Source organism: Cibotium barometz, chromosome 17 (assembly GCF_041138505.1).
Source record: "Cibotium barometz isolate CiBa-2024 chromosome 17, ASM4113850v1, whole genome shotgun sequence".
Classification (NCBI taxonomy): domain Eukaryota; kingdom Viridiplantae; phylum Streptophyta; class Polypodiopsida; order Cyatheales; family Cibotiaceae; genus Cibotium; species Cibotium barometz.
Genome location: NC_141062.1, coordinates 8,636,984 through 8,650,139, shown reverse-complemented (window position 1 = coordinate 8,650,139; position 13,156 = coordinate 8,636,984).

The window sequence follows — 13,156 nt, the reverse complement described above, 5'->3', positions numbered from 1 at the left end:
CTTATACCCTCGATGCAAAGGCACTTTTAAAGTAGTGAGAGAGGCCTTCATTCTTGTCTTTGTACCCTACGGGCCCAAATGGAGCCCCATCATCCAACTATTCCAATCGGAACAAAAGCTAGAGGAACCTTACGTGATACATTGCACATATCAAGTACCATGATTCTCATTTTTTGCAAAGAGAGGGGAAAATAGAGTGACAATAATTTAATGGATTGTTTCCTCCTGGGGTTGCACAATCCAACGCTTCACGACCACATATTGGTCAAGGAACCCTCCACCTTTCATCAAGCATGCAAATGGCCGATCTTTCTTGATTGAGAACCTGTGAGAAAGCTATTTCACACAATTGGCTGACCACACCAAAAATGACAACCCAAAGCTCATTTGTAACATTACCTTCCTCTCCTCCCAAGAACCAAGCCTTACTTGTGGAACCACCCCCAAATAACTACTCACACAACACCACCGTGACCTTCTCCAATGGCCATCTTGACATTCCAACTTTTGCCTCTCGAGGCAAACCCCATTGCTCATGGAAAAATTCAAACTAGGTCCACTGCTAAACACTGGAGCCCATGCACTTTGCCACCCCTGAGGCACCAATCACCCATCATCTCCCTTTTCTAGTGCCTCATATGGACCCTAAACCAATTGTGCACACTATAGGTGCACCCAGGGAAACTACCTCTTCTATGTTTCCTCTTCAAGGAACCCCATAGAGTGGCTAAATCTCCTCAAAAGAAATGTCTGCCAATGCAACCACAATGTCATGGCTATCGAATGGACCATTACTTTAAAGATTTCCCTTTGCAAATCAGTTTCGCACTCCATAGTCGAAGGCATGCCATCCTTAAACGTGTTGAGCATTCAACATGGTAAAATATCGACTGTCCCAATTGAATGTCGTCACACGGTTGCAGGCCAAGCTAAAGAAGGCCACATCCCAAAAGAAACAATGCTCTAAGCACATCGGCTAAGGTGCTGATCGGGTTAGCATCCGCACTGGTTCAACAAAGACCACATTCTCCTTCTTCTAGAGAAATGATCGCGCCAAACTACCACTTGCCCATGTAGCCCCCAAAAAATTCACCAAACGGCTGGCTACATATCCCAATGCCATCTGTGAAGAAACAACATCTTCAGAAGGACCAAGCATTATCAGGTTCAACTATAACCACCGCCCATTTTTGCAACCTTTGACCCAGTACCTGAGTGCGCGTCATCCCCCATAGAGAACGTGAACTTCTGCACATGTAAAGCGGGAGCCCTCGCTTACGCTCAAGGCCAAGGAAGATCCATTCGCCAACATGACGTTGACAAACAAGGATCTTGCCCCACATGTGCCTCTTAATCGTCCAGTGCCTATTCCATAGGCGACCAAGCCCAAATCCCACGTTTACATGATGCACACAGTGACACAAAGTCTGATAGAGACTTATGAGGTGCCCATACAAAGTTTTTTGGGGTCTTTTACCTCGTACGGCACCCAAATATCAACCTTCACCCCTGTCAAATAAGGACCAAATTGAACTTCTATATACCCTTGTTGGTCCACCTTATGATCAAGGCCCTGCCCCTGCAAAACCACCTCATCAACGAGACTTGGCCGGTCTCTGAGCCTTCCTTTCCTCCCAAATCCAAATGCCCATTGGAACCCTGTTAAAAGGTAATCCAAATTTATGGAATAACCTTTGGGATTGGATGGAACAAAAACTACAAGCTTCTGTGGAGGAGGGAGCTAACTCAAATTCCTCATATGAATCTAAGCCCCAATCATCCTGAACTACTGCCCACAACCCAAAGGCGCACCAACAATTCAAGTAAATGCGATGGACCACTACTTTGAAGGTGATGACATAAACGTTGCCCTGTCCATTTAGTATAACATACATGTAGTTAAAAGCATCCTGGATGGAGGTGCTGGTGTAAGAATCCTCACAGGAACATGCTAGGAAAACTAGGGCCAACCACACCTTGATCATACTAGATTGATCATAAAGCTTGTGGATGGGAATATACATAACCCCTGGGCATAGTGCATGACCTCAAGGTTAAAGTGCGTGACATGACCTTCCACCTAGTATTTGTGGTCATGTACTTTCGTAACGCTGCCTATGATGCCATCCTGGGCAGCAGACCCTTCATGCGACAAACACAACTGATCCATTACTAGGACACACATGATGTCTGTCTCCGCAAAGGGTCTCAAACCCTCAAAGTCAATTTATATACTAGCACTCACATCCCATGCCCAGAGGTCCCTTTCTTGAAGACTCTGTGACCACTACCAGGAGCAATGATCTCTCTTTTTGCAATGCTTGTCATCAAGCCTTTGATGACGTGCGGGTGCCATACACGGTCGCTTCTATCAATAGTGACGAAGTTGACCACACAACTGGCTAAAAATCCTTGCTACACTTGACACCCTCCCAGATTACAAACTCAACATGCAACTCCTGCTCCCAAATGGCAAGACTCTTCATGAACCCTATAAAGCCATTAACTCGCTTCACACCGTGAGTGTTAACGTAGCTCCCCAACATGAAATGACCACCCTTCTTTGGGTATGGCTAGATTTCCCCTTTGGCAGAAATATGCAAAGAAAACGTGCCTTGTTGTCTCCCACATCTAGCCACAATCTTTTGCCATGGGAAACATGCATCTCCTTAGCCAAACCATCTCTTATAACTATCCATGTTGAAATTCAATTGGCTAGTAGACAACGTATATAAAGCCTTGGGTTTTTACACACACTGTACATATTGTCTGTAACCCATTGGCTTGTAAGTTTTATGTGGTTCCCACAAGTGAGACTAAAGAAGCAGTTCTCCTTGGCAGAAGGTCCAGAATGCTATAAGTACAATTAGCTCAGCTATAATGACAACAGAGCTACCCACAAGCTTCCCCAAGGCATGATAACAATGATCCTCTAGGACGAGGAGTGCATCGAATCTGATCATCTACCCCCATCAACTGCCTTTATAAGGATACTCTCACACCCCCAATAATAAGTGGTAAGTCTTTATATATATATATATATATATATATATATATATATATATATATATATATATATATATATATGGGTGCAGGTGCAACCTTTGAGGTTGCACTTTTTAAACCTTAGGCAAAAAATATATCTCAACTTAGGCAGTCTAGAAAATTGGTTTGTTTTAAGGCGGCTTCTTTATGATTCTAGCGAGTAAAAACATTTAATCAAGTAGATTGCATATCGGTGTGTGGTGCCTCTGCGAGACAGAGTTGCAATGAGAGAGATAACGTTCGTGCATGATACAAACATTTAAAAATAAATAAAAATTTTGAACAAAAAAAAGATTGCTAAGGTTCAATTCCTAAGGTTTTAACCTTAGTTTATTCATTAATTAGTGCCCGCTTGTGGGCACTAATTAATGAATATGTATGTAGTCCTGAATATGTCTGTCGTTTGAATATGTCTATGTCAATATATCAAAACTAGAATTTGGATTGGGTCGAGCCTCATTCTTGACACCCCACGGCGCATGGAACTTTCAACAAAGGGCACATTCACACATCATGAGTGTTGGGTGATCGGAGTGTGTTTCTTACATTGTATCAAAGCATACGCTCTAGACAAGATTGGTTTGCAAGGGGCTCTGTGGTAGTAGACTTAAAGGAATGGATCAACTTGCAAATAATGCAACCATAAGAGTTTTGCATGACGAGAAGATCTTGTAGACAAAGGACTCGCTAGTTTAGAATTCAAGATAAAAGAACTTGGGATTATGTTGTTTTATTGGGGATTATGGTATAGTAAGAGCCAGGTTGTATCTTTATTTCTTAGCAAAAGTATGTTGGAGAAATGAAGGCATTTAGTATGGTAGAGTACACCCATATGGAGGTTAATGCAAAGTGAAGGAGTATAGGAAGCTTGTGAAAGTTTGTTTTTCTTACGCAATATACAACCGTACATCATCTTTGTAGTTGGTGTGTTAAGTAGGTTCTCAAAACAACGCTCCAAAAAAGACAAGAAGATCCTTATCAGGATTGCTTCTTTAAATGGATGATTGCTCGTTGTCTCCTCGAGAGAGGTATCTTTGGAGCTATCATGAGCCACTTTCAATGGTCACGCTATCGTTGCCCTTAACAATCAATTGTGCATTGTGTTTTTGTGTGCTCTTCGAGGTCTTCTTTTTTTGGACCTCTAGTTTTGGTTCGTTAGCCTATTTAAGGGATACTACTGTAGCGTTTTGGGCTCCCTTCTCTAACTCTTTGTGGACTGCTGGCTTCAAGGTCGAAGCATAACTTTCTACTTATTTATTTCCTTGGATGTTTCCTTGCCAACTTTGACTTGGTTTGGAGCCTGGTGATAGCATTAAGGGAGACTATATGAATAATTCCTCATTGTACACTTAAGAGGTTAAGGCTCGTCAAAGTGGTTGATTCTCCAACCATGGGGGTGATTGTCACTTTGTTGGGATAATCCTTGAAGGCATGTTCGAATCCACACTTGTCACATGTGCCTTCATATATGGAATGGCATTGGTGTTCGGCACTAGATTCAGGGATGAAGTTGGGACACTAGGTGTGATGGTAGCTCTATGAGGACACTCAGTAACACGGTGTAGGCCTGCATAATGGAAACATTGAAGCATTGGCCTATGTGCCATATTGTTGAGGTCTCTCACTCTTTATTGCACCATGGCTTCGAGCAGAGAGGATGAGGACCAAGAATATGAGCCTCTCCCAAAGCCTGTCGACTCCGAGGACTAGATTCGTGTTCTCGCAACCATGGACGCTCTTTTGCCAAAGCTTGGGACAAGGTTTGCATGCTTGGATGTACCAAAATCACATCCCTATTCATGCTCGGGGCATTTGAAACAGAACTGGGCCGGCTCACCTTGAGATAAAGAGTTTTTCCAAAAATACTACCTAGTTGTGTGGTTCTCATTGGTTGATACCAGGGCTAGCCACAATGTTTTGTCTTGGGAGACATGGACCTCATTAGGCCACCCACCCTCGTGCCATCCCCGCAGCAACCATTACTGTTGTGAATAATTTCCAGTCAATGATCATCGTTTAAAGTGGAGATTCTAATTAGATCTAAACCTACGTCGTGCAAGTTTTATGTGACCCTTGTAGATGTACATCGATAGAGAGCATCATCCTTGGGAGGGGATGGATCGCGGGCTACAGATTGCATCATCAACTGGCAAAGAAGGACCGCAATGCTCGAGCTCCCCTTCGGAAAGGTTATCGTACCCTTGGTAGATGAGAGCACCCTAAGCCTATCAACATCACAAGCCGCCTCATCCTCCACTTAAGAGCCACCACCTAAAGTAACCTCCAACACTACGTAACACTCGCCTCGCCGTGTCGTCGACGACCACAACTTCAAACCATGTTGGAGGCCCTAAACCTCGCTGACAAAGATGAAGGCCACCCCCCAAAGTACGACACTCATGCAAGGATCTGGCAACAACCACCATTTGGCCCAAAGCCCCCAACCACAAGTGGAGATCTACCAAGCGAGATTCCCATGCAATAATTTTCTAAGCAAATCTTGGCAAGCCTTGTTGGATCCCTATCAAGCTACAAGAAGCCATGTTGGATCTGTGTCAAGCTACTACAAGCCAAGGCTTCTACAAAGGGAACTCGTCCGTTTGGGTCCCAAAAACCTCGTCGTCCACACAACTCCGGAAGCCAAAAAGATCCAAGCAATCTCATGCTACCAAACCCCAAAGAGAGCCGTGCACACACTTATGTGGCATCACCGAGTAACCTAGGGCCCAAAAAGAACGCCACAACCCCGCAACACCTATGTGCACTATGTTGACACCAACTTGCAAGTTGGAAACTGAAAAGGCAGAGCTTAATCAAGTGTACCAAGAAATCCAACCACGGTGGCCTCCAAGATTTCATCATGGATGGTCGAATGATTCTCTGCCCTCACTTGTTGCATGTGCACACACGATAAAGCTCAAATCCTAGCCCATGTGTACAAATGTAGTGTAACCCTCCACTCACAACTATACAGTTATTACCTTCACTGAGAATGAGAAGAAACACACAAAAAAAACCCAAAAACATATCAAGACTCGTCTCAAAATAACTAAAAACACGCATGTGCACGTGTGCACACATTTGTAACACTTGCATCCCCATGTGCGCCCACCCTTTGCACCTCATGCACATAAGCGCACACACACATACACATACACACACCTTGCATGTTCGCTCATTCTCTCATGCACACACACATGTGCCTGCCACACATTCTTATTTTTGCGCACATTTGCACATTGTCCATCCATTTACACATTTGCACACCCACACACGCACATGCACACTTGCACCCACACACGTGCATCCCACCTTCGCACATTCGTGCACATGCACCCACCCCTCACGTTTTCACAAACGCATATACATGTGTACCCCATACACTTGTGCATGTGCACATACGTTCACACCTTTGCAATCGCACACGCACATGCACCCTGCCCGTACATGCGCACATGCACACACTCTTACCAGGTACTTACGTTCGTGCATTTGCATGTGCAAACACACATGCCGGCACCCCTTGCGCAATCACATCTACACGTACACATACATTAACACGTGCAACCACCCCACGCATTTTCACATGCACATTCACACATGTGCACCCCACACACTTGCACTTGCACACACACACACACATTCTCACATGTGCACCCCATACACTTGCACGTGCACACACACACACACACACGTTGTCGTGACGTGGACGGTGTCGCTGGGAAAGTGCGAGACTTCTAGCTGTGAGAGTAGGTACCAAATTCTACAAGGAAACTTACACACAAAATTCTCCGAGAAGCATAGGACATATCCATTTTTAATGACATATTCATGTGTCGGTTCACCTCAATACATCCTTGAATTCAACCTGATGATTGCACAAAAATTGTGTTCCAAGTGCTTATCCTTTCCAAGCATAGATTCACTGGCTCCTCTTTCCAAATTCCTCAAAACCAATCACATGTAGGCATAACATGACCTTCAAATATTTCCAACATACATGTGACCATTTACATTCCATACATCCAGTGTCATCAAATTCATCATTTCAAGATGTTCTTTATCACCTGAAAGCCTGCTTTTAAATTCTAACATCTCACAAACAAAAGATGGCATACGGCATAACTATAACATGCTCATGAATTCCAAAATTGGATCGAGTAGAAGTAAAACCAACTTCCCACGGCTTAAATGTATTTTTGATACCTTTTTCCCACAAATCTCCAAGTTCCAAAACCTTTTACTTTTTCTCCAAAGCCTTTTACTTATTTCCAAAACCCTTTAGGATATATGAGTTATACGATTTTTCTAAATCGTAGGAAGTGATAACACAAAAAAAAATAAAAAAAAAACCCACTTATTTGAAGGTATTCAAATGAAATTTTTCTTGATTTTATTTCTCTAATCTCAAAAGTCGCTTTGCTGCAGACTGCACGATGAAGAAAGCGTGGAAAACTGAAGGCATCTCTTAATGTAGCACTCAAAATCCTCTTCAATTCTAGCACCTACAAGCTATGAACAGTAGATGTAGCTTTGATTTGAAATTCTCTGGTAGATAGCGCACTGGTTCTCCTCTTTTCTGCAGATCCTGAACTCCGATATGCGCCCTCGCTCACACTCTGGTTTTTTTTCTCCTTTTCCCGCAAGGAAAGCGGCGCCCCACCACCTTTTGCAGCCCAAAATTCGGGATTTTCCAATTTAAAAGACTGCGCTTGCTTATATTCTGCATAATATCCGGAAATTTCCAATAAAAATATTCTTTTTTTTTAATCACGCAAGCTGCCACCTGCCACCTTGCATAAACGTTTCCAGCTGGCGCTTGCTTGTTTTCCATTCTCATTACCTCAACCTTGCACTGCATGGACCCGCATCTTCTTTATCATCAATACCACTTCCTCTAGTTGGCCAGCACGGCCAAGGAGATCAATAATGCAAGCGTGGTGCTCAAGAGTTGGGGTAATGCCATAATCTTTGCTCATGGACTCAAAGTATGCCTGGCCCTTATCCACTAAACCTGTGTGATTGCATGCATTAAGCACACTAATGAAGGTGACCAAATTTGGCTTTATACCTTCTCCTATCATTTTGTCAAAGAGATGGAAAACATTTTCACTTTCTCCAAGCTTAAAGTCTTCTGGCATCAAATCTTCCAGCATCATCAGTTGAAAAAAAATCCAAAGTATTCCGATTATATCGATTCTGAGCAAGCACAGAAATCATGGCATTCCAAGACACGATACCTCAAAAGGGCATTCTTTCAAAATCAAACCTCACAGCTTACATACCTTTGCATTTCCATACATGTTAAGAAGGGTGTTCCCTACTACAAGGTCCACCATATGTATAAAACTCCATAATTTACACCATACTCATGTACAGAGGCTTTGAGACCTGGCTCAGCCTCAGCTCATCTTATTGAACCTCATTTACAATATGAACATATGTACTCAGGCATCATATAATGACTCGTCATGGCACTTAACCCCATGCATCTGGATTTGCATTTAATGGTCTCATATGCATGGTTTCACACCTTAGGCGTGCCATGGCACGACATCCACCCCTTCTAAACCTGCACATCCTCTGGTATGTGCCAAATCATCATCAAGATCCACATATAACTGGATGTCGTCTTCATCTTCTACATTACCAGGAAGATCATCCTCTTCCTCTTCAACCATATCCATACTACCACTGTCAAGCCTCTCATCCTGAGTCTCCTGTGAATCAAAAGGATCACTATCATGCCTTCTTTTAAACATCTTGATTCTTTTGCCTGCCACAAGATTCTTTATCTCTGTTCCATCAAGCTCACACAGAGTATACATGGCATTTCCATGCACATGCTTGACAATGTAAGGGCCAAACCATCTTTTTGCAAACTTCCTTTGAACAGTGAACTGGTTGTCAAGACTACTATCATACATCAGAACCCAATCACCTTCTTCAATAGGTTTTGGCCGGAGTCTGTGTCTTCTATCAAATCTTTCTTTATTTTTCAACCTTGCATCTTTCAAGCGAGCTTTAGCAAGCTCTACATCTTCAGGCCTCCTCTCCAACTGCCTTATTCGCAATGCAAGGAGGTCTTCCCTGCTCAATCCTTCCATCCAGGGCAATACATTCCAAGTTGGAACTACTTCTTCAACTGGCATTACTAGCTTCTGACTATACATTAATTCTGCAGGCATGTATCCTGTCACTGAGCTATGAGTTGTACGGTCAGCCCACAAGGCATATGGTAGCAGCCTTGGCCACTCTCGCATTCTTCCTCTGCATGCCTTAGCCAAAGCTTTAATGATTGGAGGATGTCCTCGCTCACTTTTACCATTGCCCTCAGGATTGTAAGCACATGTTAGGGACAGTTTAATGCCAATTCTAGAGAAGAACTCCCTTGCTTCTTCAACATCTAGCTCACCCCTATCAGCTGTTATTTTCCCAACACAACCATACCGACAAATCACATCTTCCAAGAAAAATTTGCATACTGTTTCCGTACTCTTTGTTCTAAGAGCACGCCCTTCTACCTGATTTGTCAAATCTTCTCTTGCAAGTGCTATGTACCGCATCTGCCAGATTCCCAAAGGCATTGTAACTAGATCTACTACCCATTTGTAGTGCATGGCAGGTGGGTAGGTTGGTTGCAAGCCATCACGATGTCGCACATTCGAGTACGTTTGACATATCATGCATGTTTCCACATATCGGGAAATATCCTTGTACATTCCTTTCCACCAATATTTTTCCTTTATTTTGGTAAAGGTGGCCCACACACTTCGATGTCCAGCCCAGAGACTCTCATGGAATTCTTTCACAAACTTCCCTTGAGTCTCTTTATCACATATGACTCTCTGTGGCATAGCATTCCTCTGCTTAGGATGCTTCCAGAGGTACCCATCCTTTAGGAAATAACCATATGCTTTTCTGCGGATCCTCTTGAATTCTGAGTCAGACCAAGTTTCCTGTCTTGTCAGAGTACTCAAATATTGACCAATAAGTAACCAATCTCCTTCATATATTTCCTCAATAAAAGACTCAAGTGCATTTGATAGGGAAATATGGTTCCCTTTTGCATATGCTGTAGTATAGAACTTTGTAACCACATCATCAATGTCACTAATCATCTCTTTTTCATCTTCATACCTGGCTCTTGATAGCATATCTGCAACTGGATTATCTTTTCCTGCAATATGCTCAAACTCATGATTTAGTGACTTGATATAGGCAATCCACCTAAGCATAACAATATTTGGAGTGGTACAGCTTGCTATCATCCCAAGAAGTGGCAAGCAATCTGTTTCCACAAGTACAGATGCCCCAATAAGATATTCTTTTTCACATTTTAGAGCAGTGACTATTCCCCATAACTCTCTCTTGATCTGTGGATACTTTCGTTGTCGAAAGCTTAATACCTTTGCTCCGAATCTGATTACATACCTGTGATCATCCTCATCATCTTGCCCTACTGCCCATCCTATCCCAGTAGGACTAGTATCAACTGTAACAATCACAGGCCTGCCACACTCATAATCTGCCTTTCTCAGAGTAGGTGATGATTGGAGCAAACATTTCAGCTTCCGCATAGCTTTAATATGTACTGCACTCCACAGAAATTTTTGATTTTTCCTCAAAAGTTGATAAAGAGGATCTGTTACATGTGCATAATGTGGGATCCAAATAACATAAAAGACACATGCTCCAAGAAATCTCCTCAGCTCTGTAACATTAATGCATGTCTCTTTCATTCTTTGTATTGCATCTATCTTGGCTGGACAAGGTCGGCGTCCACTAGTACTACAAAGATGTCCCACTATTAGCACTTCACCAACTCCAAACACTGATTTCAGCCCAGATAAAGTAAGATTCACTTCTTCAAGCCTGGATAGAATCATATCACAATCCTTTATATGATTTGCCACAAACTTGCGGCACCCCTTTGAATCCAAATCCCCATCTTTGTCTTTCTCATCACAGCCCTTTATTGGCACATCATCCAAAAATGGCATAGTTTTTTGTGGTATGAAGTCTCGTAAGACTTTATTCATTCCATTCATCATATGTGCCACTGAGTTGGTGGCTCCCTGTGGTAAGGTACACATCCTTACTAATCCCAAAGGAGTTCTCATTGTGGTCAAGTCCCTGCTTTGTATATCCAGCTGGAACTGATCATATCCCGAATACAGATCACCCATAGGGTATATAGCTTTCCCTGCACATGCTTCTGCAAACTCATCCACAATCGGACCTGCTCCCACATTCCTGATTGTGACTTTGTTTACAGGTTGCAGGTCTTGAATAAAGCGCAATGTCCCATTTTTCTTTGGCACAGTAAACCATCTGTTGGAATATGGGGCACATGATGGCTCCAAGATTCCCATCCTGATCTTTTATTTTAGTAATTCCATCAGCTTTGGCAAGAGAGCCTTTGGTACTGGAATTGGCCGCAGGTTCCAGGGCACATGTGGAACAGTAAAGATCACCATTGGTGCTGTTACACTTGGATCAACACAGCCTATCTCATGCGGCTGAAAAGCAAAGGCTTTCCCATGTTTTACAAGCATCTCCTCAAAGCATTCCCTTTCAACTGGCAACAGAAAATCCTTCTCACCAATCTTGAGCTCTTTTAGAGTTTCTTGAGTAAACTTATGCCCAATTTTCTTCGGATCTCTAAGATTTGGTTGCATAGAAGCTTCATCTATCTTCTCCTTGCTTCCTGGTGGCAAAGGCAAGGCAACGGGTTTCACCTTCTTTGCAACTGTTTTGTACTTTGTATCAACATGAGCATCCATCTTGCAATTCATGTTTTTACATTCCACCCCCTCAAATTCCTGGATTATATCATACATCTCCACAGATGACACCTCTATCATCTCATTTCCACCCTGTAAGCATGCTCTTCCCATATCAAAAAGCACATCCATAGTATCTACAAATGACACCTCATCAAGCATCCCTGAAATAAACTCATTCTTCTCCAAAAGACCACACTGCTCAAAACTTTTTTGTTCATTTTGTACATGTTTTCGCATGCCACGCTTCAAATCCTTGCTTTTTACAAAAACCAGTGACCCATAGCTGGAGAATCCCTGAAAATTTGCTGAAAAGTTATTTACATTGATTGAGTCCTGCGAGAACTCATTTCCCCTTGTACCATTGGAATCCCGCTTTATAATGGCACCTGGCCAAAATCCCTCATCTCCCTGTAATTCATGAATTCTCTGTTTATCTTTGGGAGTGACTGTGCTCGAAGAGACTCACGATTCCTTTCATGGTTAATGCAAACTGTCAAAAACTGAACAGCTTTTTTGCCATCTTTACTCCTTATTCTTGCATATGCCGAGCCATCATCCAAAACCTTTGTTTCCATCCTTACAGCTGTAATAATGTAGGGTTGCCCAAGGATGAGGGGATACGATGACATCTCCTGAACAAAAAAGTTCTGATCATCTTTCACATCCCCTATAGTTACCCTTACATTTGGACATGCTGCATAGAGCTCTCCACATGAGTTATTAGCTGCTTTAATCATCCACCCATGATCCACATCCATTGGCCACTTACATTTGTTGTAGAGATTTTTAGCCATAAGATTTATTTCAGACCCATGATCAATTAGAGCGACATATGGCTCTTCCAAATCACCTATCTTGACAAGGGTTTCAGTGGTTGCTCTTGCCCAATGGCTCCTGGAGTAATGACTCTTTGTAAGAACTTCTTTTTCATCGTCCTCTTCCACAAAGCGCACTTGTCGCGTCCCATCAGCAGAGTGATTACATTCCACCACATTTTCTCTCTCTTCCTTTTGCTGTACCTGTACTCCATGAGTCTTGGAAGTGCTTACCTCCCCTTTTGATGGAATAGATTCAATTATGGACTGCCTTTTCCTTCGTATAATATCAATTATCTCATCATGAAATTCTTTCTTTGCAATCCCGAAGACTTCCCCTAGTGTAAATTCCACCCTGCTATTTAGAATCCTCTCTTCAAGCACCTTTTTGAGATCTGTTGCAGCTTCAATATCAGATTGAAGCTTGTAGAGTGGGCTTTTCCCTTTACCCTTCTCCTTCTCATGCTTCATTTTTGCTGGCACATCTTCCATTGATACTTCCTGTGG